This window comes from Pleurodeles waltl, chromosome 8 (assembly GCF_031143425.1).
Source record: "Pleurodeles waltl isolate 20211129_DDA chromosome 8, aPleWal1.hap1.20221129, whole genome shotgun sequence".
In the NCBI taxonomy this organism is placed as follows: Eukaryota; Metazoa; Chordata; class Amphibia; order Caudata; family Salamandridae; genus Pleurodeles; species Pleurodeles waltl.
Window position 1 is genome coordinate 382302378 of NC_090447.1, and position 19269 is coordinate 382321646.

The window sequence follows — 19269 nt, forward strand, 5'->3', positions numbered from 1 at the left end:
GTTTTTGGGAATGGTGGGCTACTGTCGTCAGTGGATTCACAACTTTTCGATTATCTCTAAGCCATTGATAAAACTGACAGGCAAGGAAGTTAAGGATGACTCGTGTACCATAATTCTGTCTGAAGAAGAACTTGAGGATTTCATGGAATTGAGAGAGTGCATGTGCAGGGCACCAGCTCTGGATATGCCTGATTACACAAAGCCTTCTCTACTGTTTTGTCATGAACGTGATGCTTGTTCTTTTTCTGTCTTAACACAGGTCCATGGAGGTGCAAACCGCCCTGTAGCATATTTTTCAGCTACTTTGGACCCAGTAGCAGCAGCCTTACTGGGTTGTTTGCGCGCAGTTGCAGCTGTTGGTCAGAGCCTCACACAATGTGAAGGCATAGTGATGGGACATCCCTTAACAGTAATGGTTCCACATTCAGTTGAAATTCTGTTAACCCGAACCAAGACGCAGCACATGACAAATGTGAGGTTAATAAGATATGAGACTGTCATACTGGGGCCTCCCAATGTTTCCTTGAAGAGGTGTACAATATTGAACCCGGCAACTCTACTTCCTATTGAAAATGCTGAGATTAGCAACACAGAGGAAGTGGAGCATGACTGTCTTGAGGTAACAGAACTATGCACCAAACCCAGACCTGTCATTAAAGATACACCGTTAGAAGAAAATGACTACATTATGTTTGTTGATGGATCATGTTTGAGAGACTCAGTCAGAATACTGAGAGCTGGTTATGCTGTGTGTACAATCACCAGTATTTTAGAAGCTTCCTGGCTCGAAAGAACGTACTCTGCACAAGTGGCTGAATTAATCGCCCTTACTAAGGCATGCCACGTAGCTGCAAACCTGAAGGTTACTATCTATACTGACAGCAAATACGGATTTGGAATTGTGCATGATTTTGGCCAATTATGGTCACAGAGGGGTTTCATGACCTCCTCTGGCTCACCAGTGAAAAATGGCAAACAAATTAAGGATTTGTTGCATGCGATTCAGTTACCTCTTGAAATTGCTGTGGTGAAATGCAATGCTCATGTCAAGTCACAAGACTTTGTGTCAATGGGAAACGGCTATGCAGATCAAGTCACAAGATTCTGCGCATTGAACTGTATATCGTTCAAGGATCAGTGGGAATTGTTACCGCAAACTGAAAATGAAACATGTTTGAACTTTGCATTAAGAATGGTTGATACTTTAGATGAGCTAAAATCACTGCAGGGCCATGGTAGCCGAGAGGAAAAGTGCTCCTGGCAGAGAATTCAATGTGTACAAAGAGCTGACGACTTGTGGGTTTCAGAGGAGGGGAAGTTGGTTTTGCCAAAAAGTCTTTTGTCTCACTTTGCAAGGCTTTACCATGGGCAAGCACATCTTGGGAGAGACGCAATGATCAGATTATTCAAAATTGACTGGTTCAACCCGACATTCAGACAAGCCGCAGAGGTTACCTGTCACAGGTGCATCATCTGTCAACAGATGAATGCAGGAAAAGGGACTGTAGTGACTTTGAGCCATATAGGGAGAGCTGGAGGTCCGTTTAGCAAGATGCAAATGGATTTCATTGAAATGCCTGTGTGTGGAGGCTTGAGGTACGTGTTGGTGATTGTGTGTGTTTTCAGTCATTGGATTGAAGCATACCCTACACGTAGGAATGATAGTCTCACAGTAGCGAAGCTGTTCCTTAGAGAATTAATTCCACGGTTCGGATTTCTGGTCTCTTTAGAATCAGATAGGGGCAGACACTTCGACAATGAGGTGATTAAGCTCTTGTGTGCTGCATTAGACATCGAACAGAAGCTGCATTGTAGCTACCGCCCCGAAGCATCAGGACTAGTGGAACAGATGAATGGTACCTTGAAGTCGAGAATGGCAAAAATGTGCGCAGCTACCAATATGAAATGGCCAGATGCATTGCCCTTAGTGCTGATGTCAATGAGAAACACACCTGATAAGAAGACAGGACTATCCCCTCATGAGATACTCATGAGCAGAGCTATGAGGTTGCCCGCAGTACCTGCAAATGCTCTTGTGAATATCACTGATGATATGGTGTTGGACAACTGCAAGGGTCTGGGTGATCAGTGATCCAGGTCACACCCTGCAAGCCGGTGACTGGGTGGTTGTCAAGAAGCATGTGAGGAAGTTGTGTTTGGAGGCACGCTGGAAAGGGCCATATCAAGTAATACTGACGACAACCACTGCTGTGAAATGTGCAGGCGTTCCAAACTGGATACATGCCAGTCACACAAAGAAGGTGACATGTCCGACTGATGAGGAACTTGAAGTTTCCGACTCAGCAACTCCAGAGAAGGAAGTCTCAGGGCCAGAGAACAGTCAAAGGGGAACTGAGACTAAAGGGGAGCCCACTGAGGACGGCTTAGTCCCTCAAACAGTAAACGAGTTCGAGAGAGGTGACGGTGAGCCTATCTCAGTAGAGGCAGCAGGAGAACTAAACCAAGGAGAGTTTCTCCCAGAAGTAGATGGATACGGGTTAGAACTTGGGCCCATTACTTACCCTGAAGACGAGGGGGGAAGAGCAGAGGGAGGTCAAAGCATACCGACTCCTGAGCCAATTGCAGGTCCGTCAGGAGAAAACACCATAGCACAAGAGGAGGGTGCTGTTCAGCATCTTGAAAAAACAGGCAGAAAGAAAACACATAAAGGTGATAACTGGCCAAAGAAACCAACTGCAATAGAGAAAGTGGTTCCTGGTGACACAATAGCGGAAGAAATTGAGACCACTAGAAAAGAGGATCTTAGTGAAGGAGAGTTGCAGAATGAACGCAGATTGAAAAGAAAAAGGGTCGCAAATAAAAGGTACGCAGGTCCTGAATGGGCATATGCAGCAACATCTGAATGGCAACAAGAATTTTTAGCATTCTGTTTTGATCGAGAGGTACCAGGTCAATACTACGGCATCTGAAATCAACCTGAGAAAGAGACTGTGTTAAAATTGAAATTGAAATTAAAAGCTGAAAAGCTGAGAAAAGAGACTTATAAATTACCAGATGTGACACTGCTAACCTGATTTGACTTTGAGAAACCGATTATGACAAGCTGCTAAACCTGATTTGACAGAAGGGGGTCCTGGGGTGAGTGAAACGCTGTAAATACACGCAGAGAGAAAGAGAGACTTTGCATTAAGAAAAAAAAAAAAAGAGAGCTTTTAAATCGTCCTCAAGTTGATTGTTTGTTTTGAGTTATTCTGCTATCTGATTCTTTACAGACCATGGCTTACACTAGAGGTAGTAGCAAAAGGGGTAAGGTGTGTGGTTGGTTAAGTGTTATTTTAGGTATTGTGTGTGCAGTAATAATTGTAGGTGTGATTGTGGGAATGCCATGGTTGGATAAAAAAGTGACTAACAATGCTTCAAAACCTGAGACTGCTACACTAACACCGTGGGAAAAGTTTGAACAAGATACAAAACACTTGCATGAGGGAACTAATTCAAAGGGGGAACTTTCCACTAATGTCTTCTATCGTTTGCTGAATGAGAATGTTGATACAATGGATGCGAGAAATTGTTATGTGTGCACAAAGATTCCTTCATCAGTACAAGAAGGGGTCACCTACCATAGCCTGCCACTAGCCTACGGAGTAAGTTGTAGTTTGCTGCTAACAAGATTCTATGACCAGGAACATGTGCAATATTTTTATTTTTATTTGGATGTGGTGTTTTCCTTTGTTCCTGTGATTGAGTTTCTGATCAAATTAGCTAAGGAGCATAGTATAAAATTAGTTAGAGGTTTCTTTGAACCAACACTAACATTTGGGACAGGTTATGCGCACCGCAACAATCTGACTTGCTTACTAACGCCTGTAGAGAATTGTTTTTAGATCACACTGATGATAGACGCAAGGCACTGAAAGAGAGGTTAAAAAAGGGGCTAGAGAAACGCACATATGCAAATGATTATGCTTACACCGCAATAAAGACGCAAGGCAAATTAGCTATAGATGCATTACATGTAGGAAGGCTTTGTATATATAGGTCGAAATCGGAGCATGACACTTTATTTGCGGGAACGAGTGAATGCAGGCATGTGTTTTTGTTTCAGAGTAAATGGACATTCATGTTAAATGGACAGGATCCAGCGATCCCTGGGATCTATTTTATCTGTGGGCTTAATGCTTATTACCGTCTCCCTAAGGGATGGTATGGGACATGTTATTTGGGAATAGTCTTCCCAAAGAGTTACCAGATTGATGACTCTCAACAAATACCTAAAATGTCTGAATTACAAAATGCTAGACAAATACGAGAGACAGCGGCTGCTGTCGTTGGTGACATATTTGGAGCCATAATTCCTTCAGTAGGGGTTATTTTAAACTCCATAAAGATTTGAAAGTTGTCTACTATTGTGGATAACATGCTGACAAACTTCACAGGGGCTACACTCCTGATGGATACTGAACTTGCTGCAGAAAGAGCTATGACTCTTCAAAATCGGCTTGCTTTAGACATTCTTTTAGCAAAGAGCAGCGGAGTCTGTAAAATGCTTAACAAGCGTCATTGTTGCTTGTTTATTCCTGATAATAGCAAAAAGATTAGAGGTATGCTTACTAAACTAACGAGAGATAGTGCAGATTTGAAGGAACTGAAGGAACCTGGAGTTTGGGAGAAAGTTGGAAAAGGAATTGCCAGAGGAGAGAGCTGGTTTAGCAATATTTGGAACGGGGTTCTTGCAAAAATATTAGGTGGTCTATTAATTGCCTTGATCTGTTTATTGGGTTTATGGGGAGCATGCAAAATCAATGAAAGAATCAAAAGAAATTGGACAAAACGAAGAAAAAGAAATGAAGAAAATGAAAGGGAGAAGATGTTTAATGAAATTTGGGAAAGTTCACACAAGGGGCAAGATGTTGAAATGCGCATTATGCGCAAAGTGAAAAATTGAAAGTGAAAGGTTGAAAGGGAAAAGTTTGTGTGAAGAAGAAGCTTTATTCGGTATAAAAAAATTCATCCATTACAACACATAATCAACAAAACATTATAAGAATACCAATAAAAGCCATGTATAATAAAAGCACCCTTAAAAAAAACATGTACATATAAATAAATATACAAATACATATCCACATACACATATATATATATATATATTTATATATATATTTAAAAAAAAAAAACTGAAGAAGATAAAAACCTCATTCATAAAAACTGAAGAAAAATAAATGAGATCATTCTAAAAATTCTACATTTTTGCGCCAAGTAGTAGCTCCCTTCAGGAATGATCCCAGGCCCTTCCATGCCAGAACATCTGAGGCCATTTGCAGCCACATGAAAGCAGGACGGTGTTGCACAAAACCCTTGGGCCTAAGGAGCGGTAGTAGGAATCGGGTTCTAAATGGAGCATAAAAGACACAGAACAGTGTAAAATGGATCAAAGTCTGTTGGGACACCCCATCACAGGGGCAGGGTCTAATACATTTCTCCCCATACTGACCTAGGGGGAAGCACAAATTACTTCTAATGATCCCCAAGCGAAATCGAGTTATGAGAGACCTTTCCCTCACATCCTTGATTTCTAAGAGATATCGCTCAGGACCCACCCACATCTTTAGCATAGTAAATTCCCTGATCGACTTTTTCCTTAGAGCCTCCCCCTCCCTCTTGATCTCCTGGATTCTCTGAAAGTTATCCTTAACCCATTTCTTATCGTAGCTAGTCAGGTCCTCGGGATAATCAAACAATTCAGGTTGCCCCAGGCCATGTGCCATCTTCCTTATGTATGACACCCAGAGAATATGCTTTACATTGTCGCAGGCCAAACAATCCCTTAGGATATCCCTATTAAGAGAGGCATGTTCGTTACTCCAAACTGAAATCTATAACAAAAGGGGAGCCAGCTGGGTAGTGTCCTGTACATACTCAAGGTCCAGTTCCAGGTGAAGGCAAAATCCAGGAATATTTTGACCAACACCCAGAAGCCTTCTACAGAAACGATTTTCTTCCACCATAAGGGCTCAGGTATCCCTAAACCCCCAAAGTGCTGAACCATACAGAAGGACAGGTAGGCATTTCTGCCTAAAGATTTCAAGCAGGGGTTTGATCGGTTTGCTACCTACCCTCGCCGCAAAGTCAAAGGTTGCACCAACTGTTGCATGAAAAAGCACAATCCTTCAAGCAATACAGGGTTTCCAAGATCCTTTCTCATCAAAAATGACCCCTAAGTATGGGAACTCGTGGACTCTGCTAATAACTTGGTCCTCCACCCTTAGCTCCCCCACTCTACTCATAGGTTTGCCACAAACCATAAAGTGCGATTTCTTAAAATTGACCTCCAGTCCCAAAGCTGACATAAAGACAACATAAGCTCTAACTAATTCTCGGAGACCATTCATCGTGCGGGCCATAAGGACTGTGTCATCCGCATACGTCAGCACAGGGATATCAATACCCTTCACCTTCGGGACATCCCTGCAGTGTTCCATCAGAAAATCTGTCAGCCCATTTGTGTATAGAAGGAACAAGGTAGGGGCCAAGACACACCCCTGGCGCACACCCCTTGAAAGCTTGAAAGCCTCCGAGCATTCCCCATTTGGGCCCACCCTCACATTTGCTACTGTCCCTGAATGGAGATATCGGAGAAGCTCTAGAATAATAGGGTCCAACCCTAACTGAATTAGCCTCTCCCATAATAAAGACCAGTTCACTTTATCAAAAGCACAGCTAAGGTCCATAAAAGCAAGATAAAGGGTACCTTTCCTGGCCTGTGTGTATTTGTTGATTATCATCAGTAAATTGAGACACTGTTCTTGCGTGCCGAGGCCTTCCCTGAAGCCATACTGTTCCCGACTTAAGATATCATTTCCTATCATCCAGGCCTCCAGACGCCCTAGGATAATCCGTCCCAGAATCTTCACAGAGGAATCCAGCAGTGAAATAGGGCGATAAGACTTAGGATCATTTCGATCACCCTTTTTAAACACTGGGGCCCGTATTTATACTTTTTGTAGCGCCGCATTTGCGCCGCTTTTTGACGCAAAACGGCGCAAACCTACAAAATACAATGGTATTTTGCAAGTTTGCACCGTTTTTGCGTCAAAAAACGACGCAAATGCAGCGCTAAAAAAGTATAAATACGGGCCTGGGACTATGCATGCCAATCTTCAAGAGGCAGGGATGCCCACAGTAACGGCTGCATTGAGAACATTTAGGAGAATGGGTGCCCATAACTGAGGGTTAGCTTTATACAGGTCCATCGGGATCGAGTCCGGGCCCGGAGCTTTATTATGCGCACAACTCTGTATCGCATCAATAACCTCCTGTAGTGAGAATCTGATTGCTAGGTTAGGAGCCACATCATACACACTCTCCCGCATATTTCTTAGGGGGGTACCCTCAAATATACTACAGAAATGAGTTACCCAGGCCTCCGGGGCTATATTACATCCAAGGCCCTCAGAGTTTTCTGTTTCAAAGGAACCTCTATTCACCACCTTCCAAAACAGGCCGGAGTCTTTCAAAGCTGTAGCACGCTCTAACTCTTCCCAGGCTTTATCTTTGTATTTTAGCTTACTATCCCTCAGGGTCCTTTTATACCTTATTCTCGCTTCTTTAACGAGGACCCAATCTCTAGGGTGGGTCTTGGTAGCCCTCTTTAAATTTGCCCTTGCATCATAGCATTCTTTGTCATACCAGCCACATTTACGTTTATTAGGGTGGTTGCCTGCTAAAAAGAGACAGTCTCTGACAGCTGCATATACTACTGTTATCGCATCTATAACAGTCATGGGATTTGGCGCTTCTGTCAGGAGTATTTCCATAAATAGATGTAGGTTATCCCCCACAACCCTTTCCACAACTTTTTGGTGGTCTACTTGCTTCCACCCAAGCCGCCTACCCTGGTCCTTTGTCACCACCGTTACAGGCCTGCCTCGTCCTAGTAAGCGAAACGCCCCAGGGAGTTTAAAGGACAAAATAAGGGGATTATGATCGCTAAAGCATTCGCCTAGCACTTTACCCCCAATCACCAAGTCTCTCATAGGAGGGGACACAAAAATATGGTCGATGGTGGATCCAGACCCTCTTCCGACATAGGTTGGAAGTTGGTGAGTGCCTACTGCTTCAATATCATAGAAATTCAAGAGGCCCATCTCCCCGAGTTCCTTTAGTAGATCTCTGCCTCTAGAGTCCTGCGGACCCTGCGCTGAATAGACCTCGCAGTCACGGATGAAGGGATTAACCACAGTACTGGACCGGCCCAACTTGGCATTAAAGTCCCCCGAGATGATGGCACGAAATTCTAATCCCACCTTCTCCATTCTATAATTCATAATCTTAAGAATGGAGAATAGGGCCCCAATTTGACACCACATATCCCACACTGCATTATAAAAGTTGACCAATAATACATTAAAATGATTGGAGAAGAGTACCCATACCAGCAATATACCTTGATGGTTACAGTTAATTTGGAAAGCACCCACTATCTTAGAGAGGCGAATTAGAGTAACCAGGCCACCTTTCGAGCGACCACCAAGAGACTGTACAGCTTGAATCGCATATCTGTCATACCCATCCCACACAGCCAGTCCCGCCGACCAAGTTTCCTGAAGCATGATAACATCATATTTAGTCACACACCCAACCCATGCTTGATCAGATAGCTTAGTGTCATAGCCCGCAATATTCCATGAGATAAGATTACACTGTGGGGGCACCTCTTCTTGTATAGCCAGTGCCTTGGCGCATTGTCAATCCACCCCTTCCAGGGATAGGTTGCTATTGGTTCTTCTACTATGTGCCTGCAGGCAGAATTGTCCCGGCGGGGGTTCCTACCAGATGCAGAAGAGACCCCAGTACACACTTGCATGTGATCATAGAAATAGCCCAGGGGAACCATACCCATAGAGCCTGCACTAGGGACAGGAGAGCGATGGCTAGTGAGAAGCCTTTTAGTCAGGGCAGGATATCTGACATTTATAACAATACAGTCGTCCTTCCCCATCTTATTTTTAGGACCGGCCCACCCAATTCTTCTGGCAAACAGGATATCGTTGAAGTCCTTACATGAAAAATCACAAATTTTGCTCAGCCAATGTCCAACCTTATTTATGAGTTGGTTTGTAGACTCAGTTGCCCCATAAACAAGAGCAGGCACATTCGTCAGCACTACCACATAAGGGGCACATGCAGGGGGGAGATCCAAACAGGCTGGTTCAGATTGTCATTTTCAGACAGCAGTTGGCCACCCCCCCCCGCTGCCACAGAGTCCGTATCAGGCTGCCTACTGCAGCTAAACATATTGACTGACCTCTCTGACCTCAATGAAGAGGTTGGTGCAGTCGGAGCAGTTTCAGCACAGGCACCCTGACCCTCATTATTTACAGGATTCACCAAAAGGTAAGATGATTTTTCCATGGGCCCCAAGAGTCCTGCGGCTACCTCTGGGAAGGACAACTCCTTACTGGCACAGGGATGCCTCGTCGAAGCCCCACTTCTACCAACACCCTGGCTTCCTTGACCTCCTTGCGCAAAAATCAGGGATACTGTTTTTTCTATGGCAGACAGTTTCGCCACCACGGGAGACAAAAGCTCCTGAATAATCTCCCGAAATTTAGTCAGTATACTAGTTGTGTCGTGCCCCAAGTGCTGACAAGGTGGAAAATCACTGCTCGCACCCTTAGGGAGCTCCAGGAGAGGTGTTTTAGTCTTTGGTACCAGTTTTTTTAAGGCTTTTTTTTTCCTCGGGGGAGGGCTACAATTTTCCACAGGACAGGCCGGGGGAGAAGACAATAGAAGTCTTTTACTTCTTCTAGAAGGGCCATGGCCCCCAGGATCCTCTGTTGACTCTATTGGCTCAGCCTGAACAGGCTCAGCCTCAGCCATACCAGCACCTTGCCCTATCCCCAGATAGCCCACTCCACAGCCGTGGCCTCACAAGGGCCATTTTCTGTTGGGGCCTGGTGCCAATCTTCCAATTCCATGGATAACCTCCTCTCTGCCAAATCAATTTCTTTTGTAACAACCCCAACGGCTCTTGCAAGAAAGGAGTCTAATGTGGTGGTGCCATAACCCTGTCTGCTACTGCCACCACCCCCCCCCGCGAGGCCCAGATAGGGCTCCTTTTTTCCTGCCCATATTAACAATGCTGAAAACAATACAGCAGCGTGGCAACAAACAAGATGGTACTAAATAGGCTTTTAAGAGTCCACTAGAAGCAAAAGAGACTCCAAATTATGTACCAGGAATTAAAAATGGATTTGAGCAGTCACTCCTTACTGTAAACGAAAGAGGGGTGGCCCAGCCCAGCCTCTTTCGGACGATGACGGGTGCAGGACGGGCCCGCCCTTGGCCCGGGCTTTGCCCGGGCGCCGCCCGCGCGCGTCCTGCGAGGCGGGAGCGCTGCTGAGTGTTTAAAGGGCTCCTGCCCTGAAGAGGAATTGGTGCCGCCTCCTGCCGCCACAAAACGCGCTTCCCGCGAGGCGGGAGCGCTGCTGAGTGTTTAAAGGGCTCCTGCCCTGAAAAGGAATTGGTACCGTTTAAAGGGCTCCTGCCCTGAAGAGGAATTGGTGCCGCCTCCTGCCCCCACAAAACGCGCTTCCCGCGAGGCGGGAGCGCTGCTGAGTGTTTAAAGGGCTCCTGCCCTGAAAAGGAATTGGTGCCGCCTCCTGCCGCCACAAAACGCGCTTCTCGCAAGGCGGGAGCGCTGCTGAGTGTTTAAAGGGCTCCTGCCCTGAAAAGGAATTGGTACCACCTCCTGCCGCCACAAAACGTGCTTCCCGCGAGGCGGGAGCGCTGCTGAGTGTTTAAAGGGCTCCTGCCCTGAAGAGGAATTGGTGCCGCCTCCTTCCCCCACAAAACGCGCTTCCTGCGAGGCGGGAGCGCTGCTGAGTGTTTAAAGGGCTCGTGCCCTGAAAAGGAATTGGTGCCGCCTCCTGCCGCCACAAAACGCGCGTCCCGCGAGGCGGGAGCGCTGCTGAGTGTTTAAAGGGCTCCTGCCCTGAAGAGGAATTGGTGCCGCCTCCTGCCGCCACAAAACGCGCTTCCCGCGAGGCGGGAGCGCTGCTGAGTGTTTAAAGGGCTCCTGCCCTGAAAAGGAATTGGTGCCGCCTCCTGCCGCCACAAAACGCGCGTCCCGCAAGGCGGGAGCCCTGCTGAGTGTTTAAAGGGCTCCTGCCCTGAAGAGGAATTGTTGCCGCCTCCTGCCGCCACAAAACGCGCGTCTAGGGTCATCAGAGGAGGGACTGTATCTAGCTGTAGGTGTTTTTCATCATTGCATGCCACAGTGGCTGTGCCATATAGCTGGCATATGTTTGTGTTGAGAGAGTGTAGCTTATATAGTTTATATTAACATGAAATGTGTATGAACTAATGTGTAATAATGCCACATAGAAACTATATTAACATGTTTTGCCAAAACGTGCATTTAAAATGTGACCACGGGGAATGGCCGTCAATGTCTACGTGGAGTAATAAAAATGACTAATGTTTATGAATTATTGCATTTAAATAGTTTTATACTAACTATTAATGATTATGTTATTAAAGCTTTGCTAGTAAATCTTGTAGGCCTTAAGTTAGCGTGAGCCGGAGCCTAGCTGCCTGGCTCTCATATTAAATGTATTTTTCCTAACGTGCAATGTGCTGAGTTGCTAAAGGACATGAACTCTTGTTTTCTTCAAACTAGAAGCTGAATGTAACTATTGTAGATCCGTTCTCATGAAAATTCATATTTGCCTGTAGAAATGTACTAACTAAATGCAACAGTGTAGACTAATGTTGAATACAAGGTCGACCAAACCGGTACAGACAATGGAGCTACTGACCGAAGATGCACAAAGAATTACAAAAGGATGAAATCATACTGGACATTCTACCTCTGAAGACGTCAATCATATGGACCAATAAGCTGCCTGAGAACTAATGCGGGGTGAAAGACTTAATGACATAATATGTTTTTTAATTGGTTAAAGATAGTGGGGTGCAACCTTTGTCCAACCAGATTTTAGGGCAATGTACAACAAAAAGGAATAAAAACCTACGACACACGGAAGTGGTTAGAATGGTTAGGGAAATGCTGGTGATATGATCCAGAAACTTTGTCACTCTGTTTGGTGACTTGCTGATCTTACTCAGAATAAACCTTGTCCTTTGATTGCCCATTTACACTTTACCTCCTTATGAGGGAAGTGCCCCTTTGCCCTTCCTGCCTGAGCTGAATTCCTGACTGATGGCGAATCAACTGGTGTCCTGAAGACGAAGACCGAACCTGAGTGCTGACCCAACCCTTGGAGGGTAACTATATGACATGAAATTGTGATTGTCTGTTTGCTTTTCCTTTCTAGGTGCCTTGTAAAATGGCGGACAGTCTATCTGTCACTTTTGGGACAGAGTAATACCCTCTGCCAAGGATGTAATCAGGCCCTAGATGTTTTCTGGTGCTTAGAAAACAAAAGCGCCAATCTGGACATCCGGTCTCATTTGACCGGGGCAAAATCTAAATTTGAGGTGGACTGCGATGGAGCCCTGCCCGGCTACAGTGAGCAGGAGGCCTCGGTCAAAGTTTTACCTTCAGACTTAGGGCCTAATGATGACTTAGGCGGACGGAAAAGGCCGTCCGCCAAAGTCCCGTGGTCAGGTTACAGCCTGTTCGGTCCTCTTCCGGCGGGCCCTATTACGAGTTTTCCCCTGGGCAGCAGGCAGAAACAGAGTGTCTGCCCTCTGGGCCAGCGGTAAACAGCTCACAACATTGACGCCGACTCATAATAGAGTGGGTGACAATGCTGCAGTGCGTAGGGTGACACCAGCACCCGTCACGCATTTCACTGTCTGCAAAGCAGACAGTGAAAATCTCAACTGCCTGGACAGGGGGGCCCCTGCCCATTCCAAGTGCATGGGGAGGGCAGGTGCCCCCATGAGGCCCCCTGCACCACGTCTCTAACAGCCTTTACATGTCTGTGTCACAGCCATGTAATCGCCAGCGGAGAAGGGACTGGTAATCCCCAGGGCAGCACTGCTTGCAGCGCTGCCCTGGCGGATTAGGAGCCCCAGTCCCTCCAGTGAAGGAACACTGGTGGTGTTGGCAGTTGCAATGTGGCTGTCAGACCACCACATTGGCGGCGGTCTGACCGCCACTATGGCACTGGCAGTCTTAAGACCGTCAGCGTTATAATGAGGCCCTTAGTCTTTTCTTAAAGGCGAGGTCACGGTTTACATAAGCCGATTTGACTCACAATGTTGGGTCAATCCCTTTTTGGAGTTTTTTTGAAAAAAGTTCTCCAATCTTCTCCAGACTTCTGAATCTTCTTCTGGAAGGTCTTTGAAGCTCCTTTAGGAGTCCACAGCTCACCCCAAGATTCCAGAATCTCTGAGTTGCTCCTTCACGTATAGGACTCCAACTGCCAGAATGCACCTGGCTTAAATCAAAAAATGATTACTGGACAGTGGTCAGCTAATCAGGTTCTTCAGGTTTTGATGCAGGGGACTCTGGTTAGCTGGTTAGCTATTTTCTACCTTTAGCAAACAGGGAGTCGCTTCTTGAACCAGATGAAGACAGGCAAAGTTTTTTTGCGGTGAGGCCCAAGTGTGCAGCTGGTGGAGTCCTTCTGAGTGTCAGGGGTCCAGCAGGGCAGTGCTTCTTCTTCTTGTCTTGTTCCTGGTAGGAATCATTGTGTGGGTGCAGCTCTGCCATATTTGTCCTTGCTCCTGTGGTGGAAAGCATGAGGGGGGCCTCTTGACCAATCACTTGCAGGCCACCACCTTATTGGATGACCACTTCCTGGAAAGTGTGGCAAAAGTCAATCCCATGGAGCAACATTCCTCAAAAATCCAAAATGGCAGAAGTTCAATCTTGGAGGTTAGATCTGGCTAAGCCCACCCACTAGTGTGGCTAAGTTCCCCAAACACACCGCTCTCCAGCCCTTTCCTGATCTAATCAGGGGGGCACCTGGCTGTCTGGTTTTCCAGGAAATGGGGGAGGTCCACTTGCAGGATCAAATGTCCTACCCTCCGTTGAAGCACATTTTAGCTGCTCTCCCCTCATCCAGTTTCACCATCTTCTGAGGCAGTTCTTCTCCCTCAGGCACTTCCTTTGTGTTCAGCCCAGGCCTCTTCACACCTCATCAAGGCGGCCTGGCCAGGTGGCCAGAGGCTGACCAATCAGAGAAGGGCACTACGGAGCTGAAACTGGCAACTTTCAGGTAGAATTCCACAACTCTTTCCTTGAGCTAGTTATATTAAATTAAAAAATGGCAAGTTGTTGGATTTATTAAAACAATAAGTTTGATACCAAACTTGAAATATCTAGGTCCTTTGAGACTTTATGAATTAAAAATGAAGTCTTCCCGTGTTAGCCTATAGAGCCCATTCACTAAAATGTGGGAACATGAATTTTACTATTCTTCCTTCACCAGGGCTTATAAAACATCTTTTAAAAGTCCCTGCTTAAAGTTACACTTCACTCAACCCTAGGGGCACCTACGGCACACATTAGCGGTGACTTTTATGTAAAAATAAGGTATTTTAAAGCTTCGGAAGTACTTTTAATTCCAATGCCAAATTTAAAGATAACTTTAAATCAAAAACAGCCAGCAAGGCAGACCTACCTTTACAATTACACTGGACACCTCAGCAGTACACCAATGGAGGTACTATCTATGCTGAGGTCTCTAAACCTACATGTCCTACTATATACTAGGGACTTATAGGTAGGTTGGCATAGCCGATTATATGTAGCCTAATTTGCATACTCATTTTAATCAGAGCACAGGCCCTGGAACTGTTTAGCAGTGCCAAGGGCACATCAGAGTCAGGAAAACACCAGCATAAGTGAAAAACGGGGGCAAAAAGTCAGGGGGCTTCTACAATCAGCCCAGTTTTTCCATGATTCTAACACAGTAGTCATATTTTGTAGCGACTGAGCTACTGAAAAAAGGTGGTATTAAGTGGGACACACATTTCAAACAGTAGACATACATGATTTGCACATTCACCTGTTTCATGTTCAGTCATGCATAGTAAAGTAGATGTATTCTTGTAAAGTACACATGGTGCACTTTACATGAATTAAGGATGTGCTGCCACTGAGGCAAACACCTCAAAGGTTCAGGCTTCTTTAGTGGAAATGGTCAAAGGATCAGTCACATTGACATATTTTTGAATGGGAATCCAGGAATGCACAACCGCAGGTGCCATGTGCGAATTAGCTTAATAAGTATTCTGCATGCTTTAAACTTGTCTAGACACCCAAAAATACAATACACAGAAAAATGTACATTTGGTTCTGAGGCAGTCATAAAATATCCTTCATTTTACTATCAACTATCTATGATGGAGTAAACAATTGGGCCACGCTGAAAGAGAAAGATCTGCAGGATTTTACCATGGTCGCCACAAAGCTGAGTGCTCTAAATATGGAGGCTGAAGGCAAGGGAGAGTGAAAAAGACCTAAAATACTAAGGTCTAACGAGGTCCTTTACTAATAAGTTGTTTGATTATAAAATGCATGCCTACTGCATGCAAGAAATTTGGGAAAAAATGACAAGCACCGTGCGAGGGCAAGAAACTTCAAAAAATGATTACAACATGTTTGTCCACAGCCAGCCCGGCTACTGCGGTTGTTGGAGAGCAATGAATAAATCATTCGAAGCCATTGAGAACCCCACTGAGTCAAGCTAACTTTCGCGAGTTCTTTTTCTTCAAATACACTGCTGCTATTCTGCTGCTATTCTGAAGAATAAGCAATGATTTCTATATAAACAAGCACTATTCTAAATTTGCCAATACGTAGTACTAAAGCTGCACATGAATCACTTTATATATATGGCAGACTGTCATTGGCAACTGGTATATTTTATTAAATGTGACAATGTTGCACATTTTCCTTACATAGGAACCTTTGATTTATAATGGTAATAATTAGTCTGAAGGAACAGTAGGAGTAAATGCCAAGCAAAGTACAGCTTGATTTTTCTTATGGGGAAGACTCCTCGCCATTGCTAACATATTTACGGGATGTTTAGCAGACTTTATGAATCGGCTTTTTGTTTAGTTTTGGAAAGACAGCCCGCTTAGCGAGTTGTAGAATGGGATTCTCTGTCTGGCCACTAGAGGGCTGAAGAGCAGAAACTGAATGCTGAAAGAAAAAATGCACGGATCAGTTCTATGAAAGCACTTTTTTTTTGTAAAAACGCGAGTGAATCCTCCCCTCAGTGTTCCATCTGCAGATTACGCATCAATATACCCTTCCAGTAAGCCACTTTCATATTCCTAGTTATTCCGTATTCTGTTTTTTTTTTTTTTAAAGAATCAATGCTGATGAGATCTGCACGGCATATTAAGTAAGGTTGGTGTTTCTCGAAACTACAAGCATTGACTGCCATGTTTAATATGGTTTGAATCTTTTGTGAAGATTAAAGACTGCTGCTGCACATTGTGAATTTAAAAGTGTGAAAGGCTAATCACTTTCAGGAAAAAATGATTCACATCTGTCCTCAAACTTTGCACAACAGTGGAAATAAGTTTAATAATTTGTTGAACTCCCTCCCTCACTGTCAGCTACCACATACATCATCATTCACAATAACTCAATATATCACCCACCCATTGGTGCAATAGTTAGGAGTTACCCCTTCCAATCAAGCATGGATTTCCTCTTTGAAGGTAGCACCTGCTAGGTGAAAAAAGGATAGGCAATGGCAAGCAAGGGAGGCAAGCATCGTCTCCAATATCCTGAAGAGAATGTATGGGCTTCTTCACTACACATGGGTCCAACTCCAAACCGGCCATATATGTGTCTAAAAAATGGTGGGACAGCATAAATCTGACATAAACATAATGTTCCACTAGCATTTGTTTTTCAAAGAATGAAAGAAGTTCAATGAGAAATAATTGAAAAGTTGTATGGTAGCACTGGCGTACTCAGTCCAGGAAGAAGTTGTCTTCAAACTCAGCTGGATCACCCAGAAATTGGTCAGCAAACACATTTGATTCTGACCAATCATGGTGAGAGCCCCAAAAGTCACCCCATCTTGGATTCCCCTAGGTGTCTAGTTCTAAAAAATGTACAGGTTTGGTAGGTTTCCCTAGCTGCCGGATGAGCTAGAGGCCAAAATCCACAGGTAGGCACTTTGCAAAAAACACCTCTGTTTTCTTTGGGAAAATGTGATGTATCCACGTTGTGTTTTGGGGGATTTCCTGTCGTGGGCACTAGGCCCACCCACACAAGTGAGGTATCATTTTTATCGGGAGACTTGGGGGAATGCTGGGAGAAAGGAAATTTGTGGCTCCTCTCAGAGTCTAGATCTTTCTGTCACCGAAATGCGAGGAAAAATTGGTTTTTTAGCCAAATTTAGATGTTTTCAACAGAATGTGGGTAACAGAACCTGGTGAGAGCCCCACAAGTCACCCTATCTTGGATTCCCCTAGGTGTCTAGGTTTCAAAAATGTTAAGGTTTGGTAGGTTTCTCTATGTGCCGGCTGAGCTACAAGCCAAAATCCACAGGTAGGCACTGTGCACAAAACACCTGTTTTCTTTGGGAACATGTGATGTGTCCACGTTGTGTTTTGGGGAATTTCCTGTCGCAGGCATTAGGCCTTCCCACACAAGTGAGGTATCATTTTTATCGAGAGACATGGGGGAACACTGGGTTGAAGGAAATTTGTGGCTCATCTCAGATTCCAAAACTTTCTGTCACCGAAATATGAGGAAAAAGAGTTTTATTAGCCAAATTTAGATGTTTTCAACAGAATGTGGGTAACAGAACCTGGTGAGAGCCCCACAAGTCACCCCATCTTGGATTCCCCGAGGTGTCTAGTTTTAAAAAAATGCACAGGTTTGGTAGGTTTCCCTTGGTGCTGGCTGAGCTAGATGCCAAAATCCACAGGTCGGCACTTTGTAAAAAACACCTCTGTTTTCTTTGGGAAAATGTGATGTGTCCATGTTGTGTTTTGGGGGCTTTCTTGTTGCGGGCACCAGGCCTACCCACACAACTGAGGTATCATTTTTATCAGGAGAAATGGGGAATGCTGGGTGGAAGGAAATCTGTGGCTTCTCTCAGATTCCAGAACGTTCCATCACCAAAATGTGAGGAAAAAGTGTTTTTTAGCCAAATTTTGAGGTTTCCAAAGAATTCTGGGTAACGGAACCTGGTGAGAGCCCCACAAGTCACCCCATATTGGATTCCCATAGGTGTCTAGTTTTCAAAAATGCACAGGTTGGTAGGTTTCATTTGGTGCGGGATGAGATAGAGGCCAAAATCCACAGGGAAGCACTTTTAAAAAAACACCTATTTTCTTTGGGAAAATGTGATGTGTCCACGTTGTGTTTTGGGGGATTTCCTGTCGTGGGCACTAGGCCTACCCCCACACGTGTGCTACCATTATTATCAGGAGACTTGGGGGGACGCTGGGTGGAAGGAATGTGTGGCTCCTCTCAGATTCCAGAACTTTCTGTCACCAAAATGTGAGGAAAAAGTGTTTTTATAGCCACAGTTTGAGGTTTGCAGAGGATTCTGGGTAACAGAACCTTTTAAGAGACTCACAAGTCACCACATCTTGGAATCCCCTAGGTGTCTAGTTTTCAAAAGTGCACAGGTTTCCCTAGGTGCTGGCTGAGTTAGAGGCCAAAATCCACAGGTAGGCACTTTGTAAAAAACACCTCTTTTCTTTGTGAAAATGTGATGTGTCCATTTTGTGTTTTGGGGGATTTGCTGTCGTGGCCACTAGGCCTAACCCCACAAGGGAGGTACCATTTTTATCGGGAGACTTGGGGGAGCACTGGGTGGAAGGAAATGTGTGGCTCCTCTCAGATTTCAGAACTTTCAGTCACCGAAATATGAGGAAAAATAGTTTTTTAGCCAAATTTTGAGGTTTGCAATAAATTCTGGGTAACAGAACCTGGTGAGAGCCCCAGAAGTCACCCCATCTTGGATTCCCCTAGGTGTCTAGGTTTAAAAAATGCTAAGGTTTGGTAGGTTCCCTAGGTGCCTGCTGAGCTAGAGACCAAAATCCACATGTAGGCACGTTGCAAAAAATACCTGTTTGCTTTGCGAAAATGTGATGTGCCCATGTTGTGTTTTGGGGGATTTCCTGTCGTGGGCACTAGGCCTACCCCCACAAGTGAGGTATCATTTTTATCAGGTGACTTGAGGGAACGCTGGGTGGAAAGAAAATTTGTGGCTTCTCTCAGATTCTAGATCTTTCTGTCACTGAAATGTGAGGAAAAAATGGTTTTTTTAGCCAAATTTTGAGGTTTGCAAAGGATTCTGGGTAACAGAACCTGGTGAGAGCCCCACTAGTCACCTCACCTTGGAT